At 40.4% G+C, this 21,730-nt stretch overlaps 1 protein-coding gene and 1 long non-coding RNA gene across 9 annotated transcripts in view; one reads left to right on the forward strand and one right to left on the reverse strand.

The window, feature by feature from the left end:
* Positions 1 to 21,730, reverse strand: part of SIK3 (SIK family kinase 3) — a 258,205-nt gene that overhangs the window by 227,008 nt on the left and 9,467 nt on the right. The gene's annotated exons all lie outside the window — the stretch shown is intronic.
* Positions 10,196 to 11,052, forward strand: LOC117080435. Its single transcript, XR_004435826.1, has 2 exons — positions 10,196 to 10,672; positions 11,001 to 11,052. It is a non-coding gene; the product is annotated as an uncharacterized LOC117080435 (long non-coding RNA).

Raw genomic sequence — 21,730 nt, forward strand, 5'->3', positions numbered from 1 at the left:
TAACTTAAGGGTCAAAAATGGTTCCTCACACTTCAAAAATGGCTCCTTAAGGTCTATAAGATCAAGCCCAAATGTCTCAACTAAAAATTCATGTCCTTTATGAAATGACCACATCCTACATATCAAAAATATCTTCTGTTCCCCAATCCAAATTCATCTATTCTCCCCCAAACACAGTATTTTCTCTCCCTGGAATGCTATCCCCATACTACTGTCAGCAATCCAACTTTCAATGTTGTTTAAAGATGATCCCAACATCCACTGGCCTAGGCCTGGCATGATGGCTCACACCTGTAAACCCAGCACTTCGCGAGGCCAAGGCAGGAGGATCACTTGAGCCCAAGAGTTTGAAACCAGCCTGGGCAATATAGCAAGACCCTGTCTCTAAAAGTAACACAAAAATTAGCTGGGCATGGTGGCGCATGCCTGTAGTCCCAGCTACTCGGGCAGCTGAGTCGAAGAGGCTGAGGCTACAGTGAGCCCAAGTGGTTGAGGCCACAGTGAGCCATAAATGCACCACTGCACTCTAAACTGGGTGACAGAGCGAGACCCTGTTTCAAAAAAGAAGTCTTTGGTTATTCCTAACCCAAAATGTTCTCTCCTTTCTCTAGAATTTCTTATGTTTGGCTAGTACTAGAAAATATGGTATTTAATTTTAAACCATATTTTCCTATTCTCTAATTATGTTTTGCTTTTTAAATCTTATTTCTTCACCTATAAGGAGGAAGAGCCTTAAAGATGGGTAGCATGACTCCTACCCTGTTGTAACTCACGGCACTGCTGGGAAAATAGTAGGGCTTGTTCTCTCAGTGATGCTGCACTACAGAGAGATGAAACTTAAGGGGATGGAAATCTAAACTGCATTCCCATTTGGAAACATCAGCATGAATCTATGGCTTTATTTGCCCATACAAAATTAGAGAGAAAGAAGATAAAGGGGTAGCCTTGACAATTCTGTCAGTTCTGACAGTTGTTAAGACTTTTTTTTTTTGGCGGGGGGGTTGTTGTTATTTTATGGAAATTTTCAAACATATACATAAGTAGAAAGAAATAATACAATGTGCCTCTTGTACCCATCAGCCAGCTTAGACAGTTATAAATAAATACATGGCCATTTGTATCTATACTGTTGACCACTTCTTCCTTTCCCCAGCAAACCTCAGACCTATTCCATCATCCATATGTATTTCAGTATATATTTCTAAAAGGTAAGTACTTTTTGTTTGCAATATGACCACCATACTATTACCCCATCTGAAGAGAATAATTCCTTAACATCAGATATCCAGCCAATGTTCAAACTGCCCCAATTATCATATAATTTTTTTAGCAACTGGTTTGTTCAAATCACCATCTAGAATTATTTCAGAGGGAAATAATGGTTTCCTTGTTTCCTGTTCCGTGTTCTTTCACCCCTACAACTTCATACACTTACCTTCTTAATTTTTAAATGTAGGCAGAAGAGCATTTCCTTCCCCCAGTACCCTCTATTTTCCCTCTTAATAAAGAATATATCCCGTCTTATTTCCAATATTGAAGTTTGCCATTACCTCAGAGCTTTTGGCATATTCAGAAAAACATTTAAGTCAATCACATAGCGTCCCTCCTTCACATTTATGTTGCCACATTCATTTACTACTCAGGAAGAGTTTTGATCTCTAACATCATAAAATGTAAATAATGTTGGCCCATTAAAAGATTATTTTCCATTTCTAAAAATCTTTATGAGAAATTCGATTTTGATCTTAAAAGTTATTACATTCTCAGCTTCCCATTTTAAGTGAGTTACTTTTAACACTTCATGAACTAAGGCATAGTGATATGGCATTTAAGCCCAAAAGATTACAGCATGCTACTAAGAGATCAACATTAGGTAAGCTCTACTCCTCAGCCACGAAATGCATCCCTCATTATAATGTCACAAGGAGAACTAGATAAGAAGTTATGCAATGGTAACCTCAAATACAACCTCTTCACTAGAAAATAATATAAATGCAGATAGTGAATCAGTAAGGTCATTTTCACTCATTTTTAGCACAGATTAACAGAAGCAGATAACAAATATTAGGCAAACAACTACAAGGAATTTTTTTAAAGGGATAATCTGCCAGGCCTGGTGGCTCCTGCTTATAATCCCAGCTACTCAGGAAGCTAAGGCAAGAAGATCACTTGAGCCCAGTAATTCAAGGCTGCAGTGAGCCATGATTGTGCCACTTTACTCCAGCCTGGATGACTGAACAATACCTTCTTTTTTTTTGAGACGGAGTTTCACTCTTGTCACCCAGGCTGGAGTGCAATGGCGTGATCTCGGCTCACCGCAACCTCCATCTCCCGGGTTCAACAGATTCTCCTGCCTCAGCCTCCTGAGTATTTGGGATGACAAGTGCCCCCCATCACACCAGCTAATTTTTGTATTTTCAGTAGAGACAGGGTTTCGCTATGTCGGCCAGGCTGGTCTCAAAACTCCTGACCTGTGGTGATCCACCCGCCTCTGCCTCCCCCAAAGTGCAGGGATTACAAGTGTGAGCCACTGCGCCCGGCCCTCTTTTTTTTTTTTTTTTTTTGAGACGAAGTTTCACTCTTGTTGCCCAGTACAATGGCTGGAACACAATGGTACCATCTCAGTTCACTGCAACCTCCACCCCCCGGGTTCAAGTGATTCTCCTGTCTCAGCCTCCCGAGTAGCTGGGATTATAGGCGCCCGCCACCCCACCTAGCTAATTTTTTGTATTTCTAGTAGAGACAGGGTTTCACCACGTGGGCCAGGTGATCCACCCACCTCGGCCTCCCAAAGTGCTGAGATTACAGGGGTGAGCCACTGCGGCCAGCTCAATACCATTTCAAAAAAGAAACATAAAATAAAACAAAATAGAATATAAAATAAAAAGCAAGGCATTATCTCATTACTACTTTTAAGTCCCAAGAGTTACTAGTAACTTCAACATTCAGCAGGGCAGACTGAATCAAAAGCATTGGGCTCAGCATTGCAGAGAACAAAAAAATAACATGACAGTCTCTGTCCTTAAGGAACTATACTCTAGCCAGTAAAATAAGATATTTAAACAATTAGCCCACAGTATGAGACATTATACCAATAAATGCTAAATTGTATGAATTAGATTTAAAGTAGCGTAGGTCAAAGGGATGGGTCTGCAAGGGCCAAAGAAGTCAAAGGACTACATGAAGATCAGGCTTCTGCTGAGCCTTGAAGGCAGGGCAGACTAGATAAGTAACACTAGGATAGACTGCAAGCTCATAAGGACAGAGACCATGCCTCTCTCTCTTGCTTACCAATGAATCCCAATGTCTGGCACAGTGCCTAGAACACAGTGACACTCAAATATTTGTAGATGAAACAGAAGGATAAATAGAAGGAAGAAGGGGAAGAAGAAGGGAGGGAAAAATAGAAATTCCAAAAGAGCTGTTGTTTTGTTTTGTAAGACAGGGTCTTGCTGTGTCCCCCAGGCTGGAATGCAGTGGTGTGTGATCATGGTTCACTGCAGCCTCAACCTCCCAGGCTCAGACAATCCTCTCATCTTGCCTCTTGAGTAGCTGGGACTGCAGATGTGTGCCACCATGCTTGGTTAATTGCTTTTTTTGTTTTGTTTTGTTTTGTTTTGTTTTTTTCAGGAGAGACAGAATCTCCCTATGTTGCCAGGCTGGTCTAGAACTCAAGGAATCCTCCCACCTCAGCCTCCCAAAATACCGGGATTACAGGTGTGAGCCACCACACCCAGCCAAAAGTTGTGTTTGTTTGTTTTAATGAAAGATGAAATGTGGCAATATTTAATCTTTAATTATTGATTAAAGATTAAAATAAAATCTTTAATTAAAAAATAATGTAATTATTAATTAATTATTAATTAATCAGTGTGTGAGGAAACACACACTGGTGAAAAATAAAACAGGTAGAATTAACTCAAATCATGGATGGTTTTAAAGTTTGCCAAATGAGGTTTAGTATTTAATCTCAAATACTAAAATGACCATTGTCCGCAGCCAGGCGTGGTGGCTCACACCTGTAATTCCAGCACTTTGGGAAGCCAAGGTGGGCGGATCACCGGAGGCTAGGAGTTTGAGACCAGCCTGGCCAACATGGCAAAACCCCATCTCTACAAAAAATACAAAAATTAGCCAGGCATGGTGGCAGGTGCCTGTAATCCCTGCTACTGGTGAGGCTGAGGTAGGAGAATCGCTTGAACCAGAGAGGCAGAGGTTGCAGTGAGCCAAGATCATGCCACTGCACTCCAGCCTGGACAAGAGCGAAACTCCGTCTCAAAAATAAAAATAAAATAAATTAAAATGACTGTGTCCAAAAGGCATGTTACATTTCCACTTTTAAAAAATACTAACTAAAAGTGTAAACAGTTATTTTTACTAAGATGGCTATTCATCTTTTAATATTATCAGGCAAACCTGGAAAATGTGCTAACACTTCTCCAGAGGAATACCCATACCACTCGCTAATACATATGAATGCTTTTGTCCCTAATATTTTTACTATCTGAAAATGTGATTGGGTTATCACTAAGGTCATCCTCTTTGGTAGTTGTGTAATCAAATGGCTGAGGCTTACCACAATTAAGGCAAGAGACAAGAGAATGTAACCCAGCAGAAAGCCAGTGACTAATGCTGAGTCACAATTTCCAAGTGATTATTTAACCAAAATGTCAACCTCTCATACTAACAATTCCCTACAACGGTCGTTGAAAGTAGATCAAAGGTATTATCCAAAAAGTATGCATCAGTATTGCGCAAGATAATGCTAAAGGATTGAGGCCAATAAAGTCTAGCTGGACCTACAAGCCCAAATTTGCTAAGTCAAGGAGATTCTTACCTCCTCAAACTTTACAGTGGGAGAAGAATTCATGATTATGGTGATCTCAGCATACATGGATCCTCCAGATAACACCCTCTTGACAAAAAGTTCCGGGTCCTGGCTACTACCAGCTACAGTCTTCAGTGGCAGCTATATAATCTCTACATAGAAGGACTTTAGAAAGAAAAAATCTAATGAGAGAAGGGAGCATTGGAAATTTTATCTTAAGGCTATACATATGCACAGCAAGTGCATTACTTAAATTATATACACATTCATCATGAGTTTGCGAGCTCTCAACATCTCCAATGCTCATTTTCCTTAGTATTCCTTCTATTCTTTCAGCCCAAATCATCCGTAACAGACAAATCGTCTGGTTACATGCTAACACTCATCCATACTCATACTTTCTGGTTATGTACAGCTGTGATTAGAATTCCACTGTCCAATTTTGATGCCTAGTACCTGGTATTGCGGAAAGAACAAAAGCCCTGGAGTCATACAGACCTACTTCTAAATCTCAGCTCTACCACTTACAAGGTAAAGAACTTTGGACAAGTTACCTAAGTGAAGCTCAGTTTTCTCAATAGAAATTAGGTATAACAACAGTTACTTTGCAAAAAGCTGTTGAGGGGCTAGCAAGAATTAGATGAAGTATACTGAACATAAGAGGCACTTAACATACAGCAATTAAGATGGAAGGCTATTGACCAGACCTACACACAGGTTTCCAAATAGTATTAACTATATAAAGAAAGCGTGAATCAGCTTCACATGTCCTTGTCTCTCTACTCCCAGTCGTAAGATGACTTAACTACTCCTCCGGAGGAAGAAGGCTCTTTCCCAGTCCTCAATCTTAAGCCAAAATTGACTAACATTACAGCTATCTCCTTACCATTAACATGTTTGCTACCACAGCTTCTAAGAAAATTTTATGTTTTCACTATGGCCTATGTTCTTGTTTTACGGTCTCGACCAATATTTTTTTTTTTTTTTTTTGAGGTGGAGTCTCGCTCTGTCGCTCGGACTGGAGTGCAGTGGCCAGATCTTAGCTCACTGCAAGCTCCGCCTCCCGGGTTTACGCCATTCTCCTGCCTCAGCCTTCCGAGTAGCTGGGACTACAGGCGCCCGCCACCTCGCCCGGCTAGTTTTTGTATTTTTAGTAGAGACGGGGTTTCACCGTGTTAGCCAGGATGGTCTCGATCTCCTGACCTCGTGATCCGCCCGTCTCGGCCTCCCAAAGTGCTGGGATTACAGGCTTGAGCCACCGCGCCCGGCTCGACCAATATTTTTAAGAGACAGGGTCTTGCTCTGTTGCCAAGGCTGGAATGTAGTGGCACAATCATAGTTCACTGCAGCCTTGAACTCCTGGGCTCCTACCTTATCCTTCCAAGTAGCCCAGCCTCCTTAGCAAATAGTGAATGCTGTTTCACTCCCAGTCTATTCTAGGGAGCTCTGACAGTCCCCAGTTTCTCCAGAACTACCACGCTTTGGCTTACCATACTACTGTACTCCAAGATGGCAATCAAACCATGGTGCTCTGCCAGGGCCTAAGTGCCTTTATGTCCCTGTAACAGGCTGATGTCCAGCTGCTCTTACTCCTGGCAAACAGGATCCCGATTTCTAGAATGACAGATACATCCCTATCTCAAGCTTGCCCCACCTAGGTCTACTTCCTCTTATTCTCCCACCCCCACTTCCCTAGAGCCCCACAACAGTATATGTATTCGGAGTAAAGTAGACAGATACTTAAATAGGAATCAGAAGACCTTGGCTCTACCTCTACTTCTGCCACTTTACTGGTTATGAAGGCATAAAATGTTGTACTTACCTTACAGGAAGGCTCAAATAGACATTTATTAACATGTTCTATAGATATATTATTATTATTATAAGTATAGCAAGTTTCTATTATGACAATATTCACTTGTCAGTATAAAACCCTAACATATTTTTTTTAAATCCTCTAGCATTGTTTTATTAGCAAAAGCTTAGAAACAACTCAAGTCCAGGCGTGGTAGCTCACGCCTGTAATTCCAGCACTTTGGGAGGCCAAGGCAGGCGGATTGCCTGAGGTCAGGAGTTTGAGACCAGTCTGGCCAACATCGTGAAACCCTAATATTCATGAAACCCACTGCCCCAGAAAGGGAAATCTGGATGATCATGGAGTATGTGTGAACAGGATACTTTTCACTGTATTTCACTCTTCTTTAGCTTTTACAATTTTGAACCTAATAGTTCCCTAAATGGGGTAGGCATAGCATCTCTTCATACAACTATAAACCTGAGAAATAAGCTGAACCATTAATGAGGATGACAGCATATCTGACAACTCATTTCCTGGGCCAGCCTCAAACTCACAATTACCACCACCTAAAACAAACTACATTCCCTTCCACGATCTCACCAAGTAACTAGAGTTAATTTATTCCTTCTAGGCAAACTTCTTGACTTCCTATATGTGTCTACGTACTATGTATGCCCGTGTTCTATGTTATTGATACTTTTTTTTTTTTTTTGAGGAATCTCGCTCTGTCTCCCAGGCTGTAGTGCAGTGGCACGATCTCAGCTCACTGTAAGCTCCGGCTTCCAGGTTCACACCATTCTCCTGCCTCAGCCTCCCGAGTAGCTGGGACTACAGGTGCCAGCCACCACGCCCAGCTAATTTTTTTTTTTTTTTTTTTTTTTTTTTTAGTAGAGACGGGGTTTGACCGTGTTAGCCAGGATGGCCTCGATCTCCAGACCTCATGATCCGCCCACCTTGGCCTCCCAAAGTGCTGGAATTACAGGTGTGAGTCACTGCGCCAGGCCAGTTATTAATCCTCTTAAAACTTACTGTTGCAGGGTTCTAATACAAGCCTTGGAAGAGCTCTCTAAATCAGAACATTTCCTACCTTCAGGGTCTGTTGAGGATCCATTCCAATGCTAACTTTTCTGAACCAAAGACTGAGTTCTGCCTCTTAATCACTCAAGATTCACCACAGGATCCAAGCGAATCATTAATTTGAATTCCAATGATTAAATAAGCACAATGCAGACCATCCCCCTAGCCTTAAACATAATTTTAATTATTCTGGAATGAGGCCAGGTGTGGCTGCTCATGCCTATAATCCCAGTGCTTTGGAAGGCCAAGGTAGGATAACTGCTTCAGGCCAGGAGTTTGAGACCAGCCTAGGCAACAAACCAAGACACTGTCTACACTAAAAATAAAACTACCAGCCAAGTGCAATGGTGTGTGTCTGGAGTCCTAGCTATTCAGGAGACTGAGATGGGAGGATCACTTGAGCCCAGGAGTTTGAGGTGACTGTGAGAGACGATCACACCACACTGCACTCTAGTCTGGTCAACAGAGCAAGACCCTGTCTCTAAACAAAACCAAAAAACCATTCTGGAATGACATGACAGGACATGAAACACTGCTCAGAACAGCAGCTAATGCTACCTCCATTCTCGCTCCCTACGGCAGGAAGGTTATTTTTGGACCTAGCCTATGAAGCAGCACTTTGTTGACTATGAGCTTCATCCTCTGAATATTCCTTTCACATTCGACCTTGGTCCTCACTTTCTGGCACAGAGCTCCAAAACTTCAATGGAATACATAATGAAATGTTGGGTTACTTTAGGGCAAAAGGTTAAGCCTACAAAAGCTTTCTAATTGGGAAATCTCTTCCATGAAAGCATACAGAAATCTGCTGACTCTTTCTTTTCCCAATAGCTATTTGCTTTCTTTAGAAAAAATCTTCAAACACAAAAGCCAACTACCTAGCAAAGCTCAAATACAGACAGGTGTTTTGCAAGCACAGTAAATCTCAAGGGTAACAAATCAACAAGAGATAATATCTACTAACAAGCTGCTTATTGCTGTGCTGGGAGAGTTAACTGTCTAAAAATCTCTCAGTGAAGACTAGCATTGAGAAAAAAAATTTTTAATACAACTAAAAGAAAAACAAGCTCATTTTCTACCCCGAGAAAATGTGCAAAGGGAAGAACCCCTGTAAGTCAACTATTCCTGCTACATAAAAACCTTTTATTCCAGAGTTATTTTCAGTGACACTTAATTCCAGGGTGGAGACTAAGGGTCCCAAACAAACCTATGTGTGTATTTTTCTACTTTAATAATTCAAAATTCATGGTTAGGCTTTTTCAGGAGAGTCTGAAAGTCACAAAACCCTTGTTAATGCTTTTCGAAAACAGAATGGGTAATCATGTGAAAATAATTTGTAAATTAGCAGTTATTTAGAATAAACAATTTCAAGGAAGTATTCTAGAAAAAACATTCCAACTGCAAGAAAGCAAGGATTTTATCATATTAGGCACGCCCTGTTCCATTAGCTCAGTTCCTTAGGCCTTAAACTTCTCTGACACTCACAAGCCCCTGAAGTTGGTTCCTACATGAGAAAGACATTACAGAAAATCCCAAGAGAATGCTCCATTTCAGAGTTTAAGAATTTCTGATGTTCAAAACTACAATGAGATACCATCTCACACCAGTTAGAATGGCAATCATTAAGAAGTCAGGAAACAACAGGTGTTGGAGAGGATGTGGAGAAATAGGAACACTTTTACACTGTTGGTGGGATTGTAAACTAGTTCAACCATTATGGAAAACAGTATGGCGTTTCCTCAAGGATCTAGAACTAGATGTACCATATGACCCAGCCATCCCACTACTGGGTATATACCCAAAGGATTATAAATTACTCTACTACAAAGACACATGCACACGTATGTTTATTGCGGCACTATTCACAATAGCAAAGACTTGGAATCAACCCAAATGTCCATCTGTGACAGACTGGATTAAGAAAATGTGGCACATATACACCATGGAATACTATGCAGCCATAAAAAAGGATGAGTTTGCATCCTTTGTAGGGACATGGATGCAGCTGGAAACCATCATTCTTAGCAAACTATCACAAGAAGAGAAAACCAAACACCGCATGTTCTCACTCATAGGTGGGAACTGAACAATGAGATCACTTGGACTCGGGAAGGGGAACATCACACACTGGGGCCTATCATGGGGAGGGGGGAGGAGGGAGGGATTGCATGGGGGAGTTATACATGATATAAACGTCATGCACATGTACCCTAGAACTTAAAGTATAATAAAAAAAAAAAAAAAAAAAAAAAAAGAATTTCTGATGTTCTACAGAGAAAGGAGGTTACACAAAAGAAAAAGATTATTCAGCAATGTTATCTGAACTTAATGCAAGTCACATCCATCGAATGAATCAGACAAATACTGCATGCCACAGGAAGGTAACGTGTCATGCGCAAGGTGGGAAGATCAAGGTGGCTAAACTGAAATCTGCAAAACACTTTCTTTTTCTTTTTTTTTTTTTTGAGACGGAGTCTTGCTCTGTCATGCAGGCTGTAGTGCAGTGGCATGATCTTGCCTCACTGCAACCTCCACTTCCCTGGTTAAGCAAGTCTCCTGCCTCAGCCTCCAGAGTAGCTGGGATTACAGGCCCAGCTAATTTTTTTGTATTTTTAGTAGAGACGGGGTTTCACCATGTTGGCCAGACTGGTCTCAAACTCCTGACCTCAGGCAATCCATCCACCTTGGCCTCCCAAAGTGCTGGGATTATAGGCGTGAGCCACCATGCCCAGCCTGAGAATCGTCATATTTTTAATTAAATTAAATTAAAATTGTCACATTTTTAATTTAAGCTGAAATCTGCAAAACACTTTTAAGTAATGTCTTTTTCACAATCTGCTTTGACATCAGTGGGGTGCCAACACAATTATCTCGATACCTTTGCTGCCTCCTACCCCTCTGTGTATTCTGCATTAGAAAACTGTGAGAAAAATTGCTTTTCTAGAAATGCCCAAAGTTATAAAATAAGAGTTTTTTTTTTTTTTTTTGTTTTTTTTTGAGACGGATTCTGGCTCTGTCGCCCAGGCTGGAGGGCTGGAGTGCGGTGGCCGGATCTCTGCTCACTGCAAGCTCCGCCTCCCAGGTTCAGGCCATTCTCCTGCCTCCGCCTCCCAAGTAGCTGGGACTACAGGCGCCCGCCTCGTCGCCCGGCTAGTTTTTTATATTCTTTAGTAGAGACGGGGTTTCACCGTATTAGCCAGGATGGTCTCGATCTCCTGACCTTGTGATCCGCCCGTCTCGGCCTCCCAAAGTGCTGGGATTACAGGCTTGAGCCACCGCGCCCGGCCAAAATAAGAGTTTTTTTAAAAGACACTGAAGAGGTCATGCCAGAATTAAGTATGTTATATCCCCCCCCCAAAAAAAAAAACTCTTTACACCAAATAACACCCCAAAAATCATTTCTGCTTTGCAGGCTGACTTTCAGAATGGATTGTTTAATTGTTAAGTTAAATGAATGTTTCCAAAGGTATAGCAAAAAGTTAATAAAGGAGATTACAGAGCTTCCCAAACTGTGTATAATATATTTAAGAGTGGTTAAAGCTGGCCTCCCAAATATACTTTAAGTTGTATAAAGCTGTACAGTATCAAAGCAAGAAAAGACAGCACAATCAATGGATTAGAGTTCAGAAATGTACCTAAGTATCTATGGGGGTTTTGTAAACGATATAGTTGCTTTTTAAATCAAGAAGGAAAAGAGCAATTATGCAATTAATTGTTCAGGAGAAGCCAGAGACCTGGAGAAAAACCTCGACTCATTTATTCAATAAATGGAGGGCCTATTACAAGGCAAGCACTGTGCTAGACACTGAAAATGAGAGCAAGGGGAAAAAAAACAACACAATCCATTGCCCTCATGGGACTTACAGTCAAGTAGGAGGAAGCCATTAATAATCACAAAAATAAATGTAACTTTACAGCTCCAATAAATTCTACAACTCATCTCTATCTCATTTGGTTTATATCAAAATGCATTTCAATGAAGCAAAGATTTACATTTAAAAACAAAACCATAAAAGTAGTTGAAAAAAACATGGGTAAATATTTTTATATAATTAGAATTTTAAAAACCAAGCCACAAAGAGAAACAAAACAAAAAAAAACAGAAAAATCCGACTATAAAAATAAAAGCATTTTCATTTTATATTAGACACACACACAAAGTCAAAAGACAAAGAAAAATATCAGTAACATATTTTATAAGGTAACTAATTTTCCTAATACTAAAAAGCTATTACAGGCCAGGCACAGCAGCTCATGCCTGTAATCCCAGCACTTTGGGAGGATGAGACATGAGAACCACTTGAGATTGGGAGGCAGAGGTTGCAGTGAGCCAAGTTTGCACTACTGTACTCCAGCCTGGGCAACAGAGTGAGACTCCACCTGAATTTTTTTAAGACATTAATACTAATAATAAAGCTATGACAACTGATGAACAAGAAAAAGCCAAAAGCCCAATAGAAAAGCAGACAAAGCAGAAAGACAACCAACAGACAAATTAAATGATGCTCAAATGCACTAATAAGTAACTACAAATTAAAATGACATTTTTTTCACCTGACAGATTAATTCCCTAAAAAGGCTATTTGCCAGGGTTAAAAATAACAGAAAAATCACTGTGATACACTCTCAAGCTGAGTGAACTGGCATGGCCTTACTTGGAGGGTGATGTGGAAACATCTACATGATTTTAAGCACTCATCCTTTGATGCAGGCTTTCCACTTCTAGTAAATTATTCTATATTATTACCAAGAAAATGAAGACTCTGACTTTAAAAGAAGATCAAAACATTGTATATATCATGATAGAAAAAGAATATATAATTTTTGGGACGTTGACTCTAGGTCACACTAAATAAAACTCTTGTATTTTTTAAAATAAGTCTATGTCTTTTGAATAGTAAATATTGCAATAGCAAATAAATGGAATAGAAAAAAAAACACTAGCACAAGCGTGCAAATATAAATGTGCAGAAACAACTGTAAATATGTAAAATTTGTAATTAAAATTTGTAATTAAAACAATAAAATCTGGGCCAGGCATGGTGGCTCACACCTGTAATCTCAGCACTTTGGGAGGCTCAGGCAGGCGGATCACTCGAGATCAGGAGTTTGTGACCAGCCAGGCCAACATGGTGAAACCCCGTCTCTACTAAAAATACAAAAATTAGCTGGGTGTGATGGCACGCACCTGTAATCCCAGCTACTTGGGAGGCTGAAGTGGGAGAATCACTTGAATCTGGGAGGCAGAAGTTGCAGTGAGCCAAGATCATGCCATTTCACTCCAGCATGGGTGACAGAGAGAAACTCTGTCTCAAAAAAAACAAAATAAAATCTAGAAACAACCCTAAAATCTATCAGTAGGCTACTATGTAAACTATATTATATCCATAAAATAGAATGCTCTGCAGCCATTAACATGATTGAGACGAGGACAAAGTGTACTGACACGGAATAATGTTGGAGACATACTATTAAATGACAAAATAAGTAGCAAACTAGATTGTAGTATGTTCTCTTTTTTAATTTAAAAAAAATGTTGGCCGGGCGCGGTGGCTCAAGCCTGTAATCCCAGCACTTTGGGAGGCCGAGACGGGCGGATCACGAGGTCAGGAGATCGAGACCATCCTGGCTAACACGGTAAAACCCCGTTTCTACTAAAAAATACAAAAAAAAAAAAAACTAGCCGGGCGAGGTGGCAGGCGCCTATAGTCCCAGCTACTCAGGAGGCTGAGGCAGGAGAACGGCGTGTACCCGGGAGGCGGAGCTTGCAGTGAGCTGAGATCCGGCCACTGCACTCCAGCCTGGGCGACAGAGCAAGACTCCGTCTCAAAAAAAAAAAAAATGTTACCACGTGAATGGGAAAAATCTGGTTATAAATAGTTAACAATGTTTTCTCTGGAGAGATGATGAACTTTCACTTTCTTTGTTACACATTTTGTAAGGTTTTATTATTTTGTAAGACATATGTATTAGAGAGGCAGATACATAGACAGATTTTTTAAAGACTTTGAGGCTAAAGGCCAGGTGTGGTGGCTCATGCCTGTAATCCCAGCACTTTGGGAGGCCAAGGCAGGCAGATCACGAGGTCAGGAGATAGAGACCATCCTGGCTAACACGGTCAAACCCTGTCTCTATTAAAAATTACAAAAAATTAGCTGGGCGTGGTGGCGGGCGCCTATAGTCCCAGCTACTCAGGAGGCTGAGGCGGGAGAATGGCATGAACCCGGGAGGCAGAGCTTGCAGTGAGCCGAGATTATGCCACTACACTCCAGCCTGGGCTACAGAGTGAGACTCTGTCTCAAAAAAATAAATAAATAAATAAAAATAAAAATAAAGTCTTTGAGGCTAGAAAACGTCCTGGGAAAGGGAGAGCTATATGAAAATGGGAGAAAGTACAGAATCAGCACAGAGGAAAATAATCTCAATAAAACACATAGTTTCAGAGTTAAAATAACTATATAAATTAAGAAAGTAGAGAATCAAAATTAAAGACATTTGTGCTGCAAAAAACACTACCAAGAAACTGAAAAGACAACCCACAGAATGGCAGAAAATATTTGTAAATCATGTATCTGATAAGGGATTTCTATCCCAAACATAAAGAACTCTTACAACTCAACAATAAAAAGATAATCCAATTCAAAAACAGGCAAAGGATGTGAACAGACATTCCTCCAAAAGAAATATACAAATGATCAACTGGTACATGAAATGATGCTCACTACCATTGTTCATTAGGGAAATATAAATCAAAACCACAATGAAATACTTCTTCACATCCACTAGGATGGCTAAAATTTTAAAAAAAAGAAAATAAGTTTTGGATGTAGACAAAACAGAAACCCTCATACATTGCAGGTAAGAATATAAAATGGGGCAGCTACTTTGGAAAACAGTTTGGCAGTTGCCCAAAAAGTTAAACAAGGAGTCACCACATGACCAAGCAATTCCACTTCTAGGTATATACCCAAGAAAAAATGAAAACATGATCACACAAAAATTTGTACACAGACGTTCAAGACTATATCATTCATAATAGCCAATAAGTAGAAACAATGTCCACCAATTCATGAATTGATTTTTAAAATGTGGCATATCCAAACAACAGAACATTATTCAGACATAAAAAAAAAAGTGAGATTCCAACATATGCAAGAACATGCATGAACCAATTCACGAACTGATTTTTAAAATGTGGCATATCCAAACAACAGAACACTATTCAGCCATAAAAAAAAAAAGTGAGATTCCAACATACGCAAGAACATGCATGAACCTTGAAGGTATTACGCCAAGTGAAATAAATAAAATACAACAGGCCACCTATTGCATAATTCTATTTATATGAAGTGTCCAGACGACATAAATCTATAAAAATGAATTTGTGGATGCTTAGGGCTGAGAAGAGAGGTTGAAGAAATAAGCAGTGTCTGCTAATGGGTACAGTATTTCTTTTAAGGATAATGAAAATGTTCTAAAATGTATTGTAGTGATGGTTGCACAGCTCAATGAATACACTTTAAAAAAATTGGGTGAACTGTACGGTCTGTGAAATGTACCTCAATAAAGCAGTTGAGAAAATTATAAATTAAAGATAAACTGGAAGCCCCCTGAGGTTAAGTAATTTGCCCAAAGTTAAACTGCTGGCTAGTAAAAACTGAAACCGGAAACATTCCCTGATTCCCACACCAGTCTCAGTTCATTAACTACAGATTGTCGCAGGCAACTCTGATGGGCCAAAAAGGTTCCCCAAAGAGCTAGAAAAGCAGAAAACCTATTCTTATCCTGGTATCAAGATAAGAAAAGGAAGAGAAATTTAGGTAATGCAACTAAATTTTGGTTTTCAAAATGGAATGTGACTCCAAAATGAATTCGTGGCCTAAAAATCTAACAACCATTGATGTAACCTCACTGCTATATGAGGTTGTGACTCGGTGTAACAATATCCCTTTTACGAAGAGCTCAATTAGAGCGGGGCACTGGATGCAGCTGCTGGCTCAAAGGGAAGGAGGAAAATGAGATCAGAAGAGGCAGGAGGCTAAAATCACTGGCTACCCTTTGCCATAGTTAAAGGCCATGAGTAACATGCTTCGATTCAAACAAGTTATTTTATTTCTGAGAATTGTGAAATCCTTTAAAGAGATCCTAAAGTACCATCCCAACATTTAATTACCTCCCAGAATTACCATACACATGTAAGATATTTAGGTATAATATATCAAAGTGTTGTCTCTGCAGCTGACTTGGACACAAAGATCATTGCCAGAATACAACTACCCCATTTGACTAGAATAACAATATCCCTGTTGATGCAGAAATGGAAAGTAAGCCAAGAACATACAATCACTAAAAACATTATTTTGAGGGTTTAACAAAATGAAGCACCAAAAAAATTCAACTACTGTCGGAACACTGCTTATGCAATATTAGAACATTCTAACAGAAGGAAAAGACAACAGGAGGCAGGAAGCAGAAAGAGAGAAGAAATCCTGCAGGTGCCCAACTCATCCTAATAAGAAACACACAGCTGTGCTCCTGTCTTCCACAAGAAAAACAATTCTGTTTCTTGTGGCATATGAACCAAGATTGCTTCTGCCAGAAACAGAAAACAACTTACTACATGCAAATGTCAACTTGTTCCACAGAACAATACACTAGCAGCGAACAGATAAAAACCTCTTAAACAAGACTTTGGCCAGTTTCTTCACCAAGTTTTTAATACCACTGACTCATTAACAAATTCAGCTTAGTTCATACAAACTCTAACATAAGTGGACAAAAATACCACCTCGAAGTACACACTATAAATAATAAAAGATTCTATAAAATAACTTGTCTTCAAATTTCTAACAGCTTTGACTTCATTATTTTAAATTAATGCAGAAGCTCTCTTAGCCCACCTTCACTCAACCAACCTGCCAAAATAATCAATGCTTCTCCTTGTCTCAGTAAAGCAACCAATGCCCCCAACATGCAAACTGGCTCCAACTAACAGCAGCTGTCTCTTACTCTTAGAAGCTTCTGCTGCTCCCATTGCTCCCATTATTAAGTTTTTTGGTTTTTTGTGGTTTGTTTGAGACAGAGTCTCGCTCTGTAGCCCAGGCTGCAGTACAGTGGCAGGATCTCGGTTCACTGCAACCTCTGCCTCTCAGGCCTCTCGAGTAGCTGGGATTACAGGCATGCACCAACACACCCAGCTAATTTTTGTATTTTTAGTAGAGACAGGGTTTCATCATCTTGGCCAGGCTAGTCTGGAACTCCTGACCTCAGGTGATCCGCCCGCCTTGGCCTCCCAAAGTGCTACGATTACAGGCGTGAGCCACCACGCCCAGCCCAGGCTCCCATTATCAAGTTATATTCTTACCAATAATTAATTGTTTTTTCCCCCAAACCTATTTATACCAGTTGCTCATTATTACAGTTAGGTAATTTAATTAAATAGAATGTAAACTGATGAAAAATTGAGAGACGTTTCTATGAAAACTACGTCAAATGCTTAAAAAGACATAGTAAATTAGATGTGAATGAGATGAGAATAAAAGACTGAGAGGAAGTCAAAAAAATCAAAAGGGATTCTGTACTAATATTGCTTCACAAATGCCATTAAATTCATGTTCTGCTTTAAAAAGTAAATAAAACTGGAAATTATAGATAATGAATTATGGGTGTATTTAATGGAAACAAAATTAAGGAACTCCAATTAGGGCATACAAAGAAAAAGCCTTGGCCCTGTATCAACCGGTTAACAAAATATTAACCTATGTTAACAAACATTAATGTTTTATATTAACAAAAAATATTAATGTTTGTTAACATAGGTTAAAATATTTTGATATTAACCTATGTGTTAATCAATATTTCTTTCTTTCTTTTCTTTCTTTCTTTTCTCTCTCCTTTCTTTCTTTCCTTTTTAGAGACAGGGTCTCTGTCACACAGGCTGGAATGCAGTGGCGCAAGCATAGTTTACTGCACTGTAATCTGGAATTCCGGGACTCAAGCAGTCCTCCCACCTCAACCTCCCGAGTAGCTAGAACTACGGTCACTCACCACCATCCACCACTCATTCATTTTTATTTTTCGGTAGAGATGGGGCCTCACTACTACTGTGTTGCTCCGGCTAGTTTTGAACTGGCCTCAAGCAATCCACCAACCTAGACCTCCCAAAGTGCTAGGATTACAGGCATGAACCACCATACCCAGCCCTGTTTGTTTGTTTGAAGAATCCTCATCTGTTTAGAGATGCATGCCAAAATATCTACCTATGAAATGAAAGGATTCTGGGATATGCTTCAAAATCCAGGAAAAAAGGGAGGAAGTGGGAAAGGGTATAAAAGAAAGATTGGCCACAAGATGACAACTGTTTAAACTAGGCGATAGGCAGATGGGGGTTCATTATATTATTCCCTCTATTTTCACTTATGTTTCAAATTTTCCATAATACATACTTTTTAAAAGATTAATGCATTAGCCAGGTGCAGTGGCTCATGCCTGTAATCCTAGCACTTTAGGAGGCCGAGGCAGGCAGATTGCCTAAGCTCAGGAGTTCGAGACCATCCTGGCCAACATGGCGAAACCCCATCTCTAAAAAAATACAAAAATTGGCCAGGTATAGTGGCGTGTACCTATAGTCCCAGCTACTCAGGAGGCTGAGGCAGGAGAATTGCTTGATTCTCAAAAACCCAGGAGGCAGAGTGTGCAGTGAGCCGAGATCATGCCACCGCACCTCAGCCTGGGAGACAGAGCAAGACTCCGTCTCCATAAAAAAGAAAAAACAAAAAAGGATTAATGCATGAATGTATATTTCTGATTTCCCTGCTTTATCAGTTTTTCCCCTCAATTAACTAAGCACATCATAACCAAAACTTACTGTATAGGAGGGCTTCTATAGGAGATAATAGAAAAGCACATAACATCAAATGTCCAAAACACAGATAATTCCACAGCCATAACCCCACAACATACTAAGCACAATATCCCATATGGTCCAATTACCCTTTAAAATCTCGAGCCCATAAAGTACAGTGCACACAGAAAATTCAAACATGATAGGACTGCTGCATTACATATTTATTCATATAACTTTCTCCCTCACAATCTCTTTCACTATCTTTTCACCATTAAAACGAGGGAGGAGCAATTTACAACTTTTATAAATCTCTGAAATTCTCACGCTGGTTTACCAAAAAATAGTTATTTAAAAATCAATGGTAGGCTGGGTGCGGTAGCTCAGGCCTGTAATCACAGTACTTTGGGAGGCCCAGGCGAGCGGATCATGAGGTAGGAGTTTGACACCAGCCTAGCCAACATGGTAAAACCCCGTCTCTACTAAAAATACAAAAAAAATTAGCCGAGTGTGGTGGCACACCCCTGTAGTCCCAGCTACTTGGGAGGCTGAGGCAGGAGAATCTCTTGAACCCAGAAGGCGGAGGCTGCAGTGAGCAGAGACTGCGCCATTGCACTCCAGCCTGGGTGACAGAGTGAGACTCCGTCTCAAAAAAAAAAAAAAAATCAATGGTGAGGCCAGGTGCAATGGCTCACTCCCGTAATTCCAGCACTTTGGGATGTCAAGGTGGGCGGATCACAAGGTCAGGAGTTCGAGAGCAGCCAGACTAACATGGTGAAACCTCGTCTCTACTGAAAATACAAAAATTAGCCAGGTCTGGTGGCGTGTGCCTGTAATTCCAGCTACTGAGGAGGCTAAGGCAGGAGAATCACTTGAACCCAAGAGGCGGAGGTTGCAGTGAGTCAAGATCACATCATTGTACTCCAGCCTAGACCACAGAGTGAGACTCCATCTCAAAAACAAACAAACAAACAAAAAAATCAATGGTTTGGGTGATCAAGAGTCTGTTTCTCATTAACCCTTCTTCTTCCCTTCAGCAATTTCTCGTTTGGGTTTTTGTCCCTTTATCAAAGATCAGGAGAGAATGATGATTTATAAAAAGCAAGTAAAAGGTTAGACTTGGCCGGGAATGGTGGCTCACACCTGTAATCCCAACACTCTGAGAGGCTGAGGAGGGGGTGAATGACTTGAGGTCAGGAGTTTGAGACCAGCCTGGCCAACATGGTGAAACCCCGTCTGTACTAAAAATACAAAAATTAGCCGAGCGTGGCTGGGGGCGCTGTAATCCCAGCAACTACTACTAGGAGGCTGAGGCAAGAGAATCGCTTGAACCTAGGAGGTGGAGGTTGCAGTGAGCCAAGATCGCACCACTGCACTCCAGCCTGGGCGACAGAGTGAGACTCTGTCTCAAAAAAAAAAAAAAAAAAGGGTTAGACTTACACTTATTCTTTTCCTTCCTCTTCCAGGTTTGGTACAGGGAAAGACAGATTGCACAGCCGATGTAACCTTCTCCTGACTTGTACTATATCTATGAGACTAGGTTTAGAGGTGTAGTAGAGACTTAAAAGCCCTACACCCCCAAGCCAACAAAGGTAGATGGGGAGACAGATAAAATAAAGAGAGCCAGTGTGGCTTGCAGTAAGCCAAGCCTGCTCATACACTGCTCAGGAGGTTAACTCTAGTGCAGTCTTTCTGGAAAGCAATGTGGCAATATACATTATTAGGTGCTGTACAGGCATGTGTTCTCTTTGGCACAGTAATTTCCCTTTCAACAATATATCCGGAGCAAAAAAATCAGAAATACATCAAAGACTTGTGCACAACAATGATTATCACAGAAAATGTGTAAAGTGAAAAACTAGAAAAAAAATTATAAAAAAGATTCAAAAAATAACAGCAATGTTACAGTAAAGTACACACACATCAAAACTGATATTGGCCAGAAACGATGGCTCACACCTGTAATCCCAACACTTTGGGAAGCCAAAGAGGGAGGATCATTTGAGCCCAGGAGTTCAAGACCAGCCTAGCAACATAGCAAGACCCCCATCTCTACTACAAATAAAATTTTTAAAAATTAGCTGGGCGTGGTGGCATGCACCTGTAGTGGCATGCGCCTCCACCCAGGAGGTGGAGGCTGCAGGGAGCCATGATCACTTCACTGCACTCCAGCCTTAGGTGACAAAGTGAGACCCTATCTCAAAAAAAAAAAAAAAAACTAAGGGATTTGAATTTAAATTGCAGGACTTACTTTAGATGCACTGCTCTTCCTAATAAAAGTTTGATACATGCCAAAAATCAATTACTAGCCCAGAAAGGCTGTGAAATCTCCTTACTCAGAGATTTGTGAGAAAAAGGTAGAAAATTACTTTTCTTTAACATCTTAACTAAAGAGAGGAAATTCCAATAGTAAAAGTCAAAGATGTGTTAAGGATATAAAAACAAACTCAGCTCTTACTTTTTAATCTTTATATTCATGTACTCAATGAATATCTGCAGACATTGCACTAAATATAAGGAATACAGCAATAAATAAGACTAAACTTCCTGCCCCCACAGGGTTTACATTAGATTATCACACTGTGCCATCCTAAAGAGCAGTGTAAGTTAGGTTAGGTCTTTTTCTTTTGTCCTTTTTTTTTTTGAGAAGCACTCTGGCTCTGTTGCCCAGGCTGAGTTCAGTGGCGCAATCATAGCTCACTGAAACCTTGATCTCCTGGGCTCAAGTGATGCTCCCACCTCAGCCTCCTGAGTAGCTGGGACCACAGGCATGCACCACCACACCCCTGGTTATTTTTATTATTATTATTTGTAGAGATAAGGTCTCACTATGTTGCCCAGGCTGGTCTCCAACTCTGGGGCTCAAGTAATCCTCCTGCCTCAGCCTCCCAAAGCATGAACCCCTGCATCTGGCCAGCTATTTTCTTTGTTTACCTTTAAGTAAAATTATGCTTGGAAATTTCAAGTATGTCAAAGCACTGTCAGAAAATAAATGGCATCTAGCACTTGGACTAATCCGTAGATGCCCTTAATAAATGTTTATAAGAGTAAGAAACTGGCCAGGCACGGTGGCTCACATCTGTAATCCCAGCACTTTGGGAGGCCAAGGCAGGCGGATCACAAGGCCAGGACATCGAGACCATCCTGGCTAACAAGGTGAAACCCCTCTACCAAAAATACAAAA

Source organism: Trachypithecus francoisi, unplaced genomic scaffold (assembly GCF_009764315.1).
Source record: "Trachypithecus francoisi isolate TF-2019V2 unplaced genomic scaffold, Tfra_2.0 Lachesis_group8, whole genome shotgun sequence".
Lineage (NCBI taxonomy): Eukaryota > Metazoa > Chordata > Mammalia > Primates > Cercopithecidae > Trachypithecus > Trachypithecus francoisi.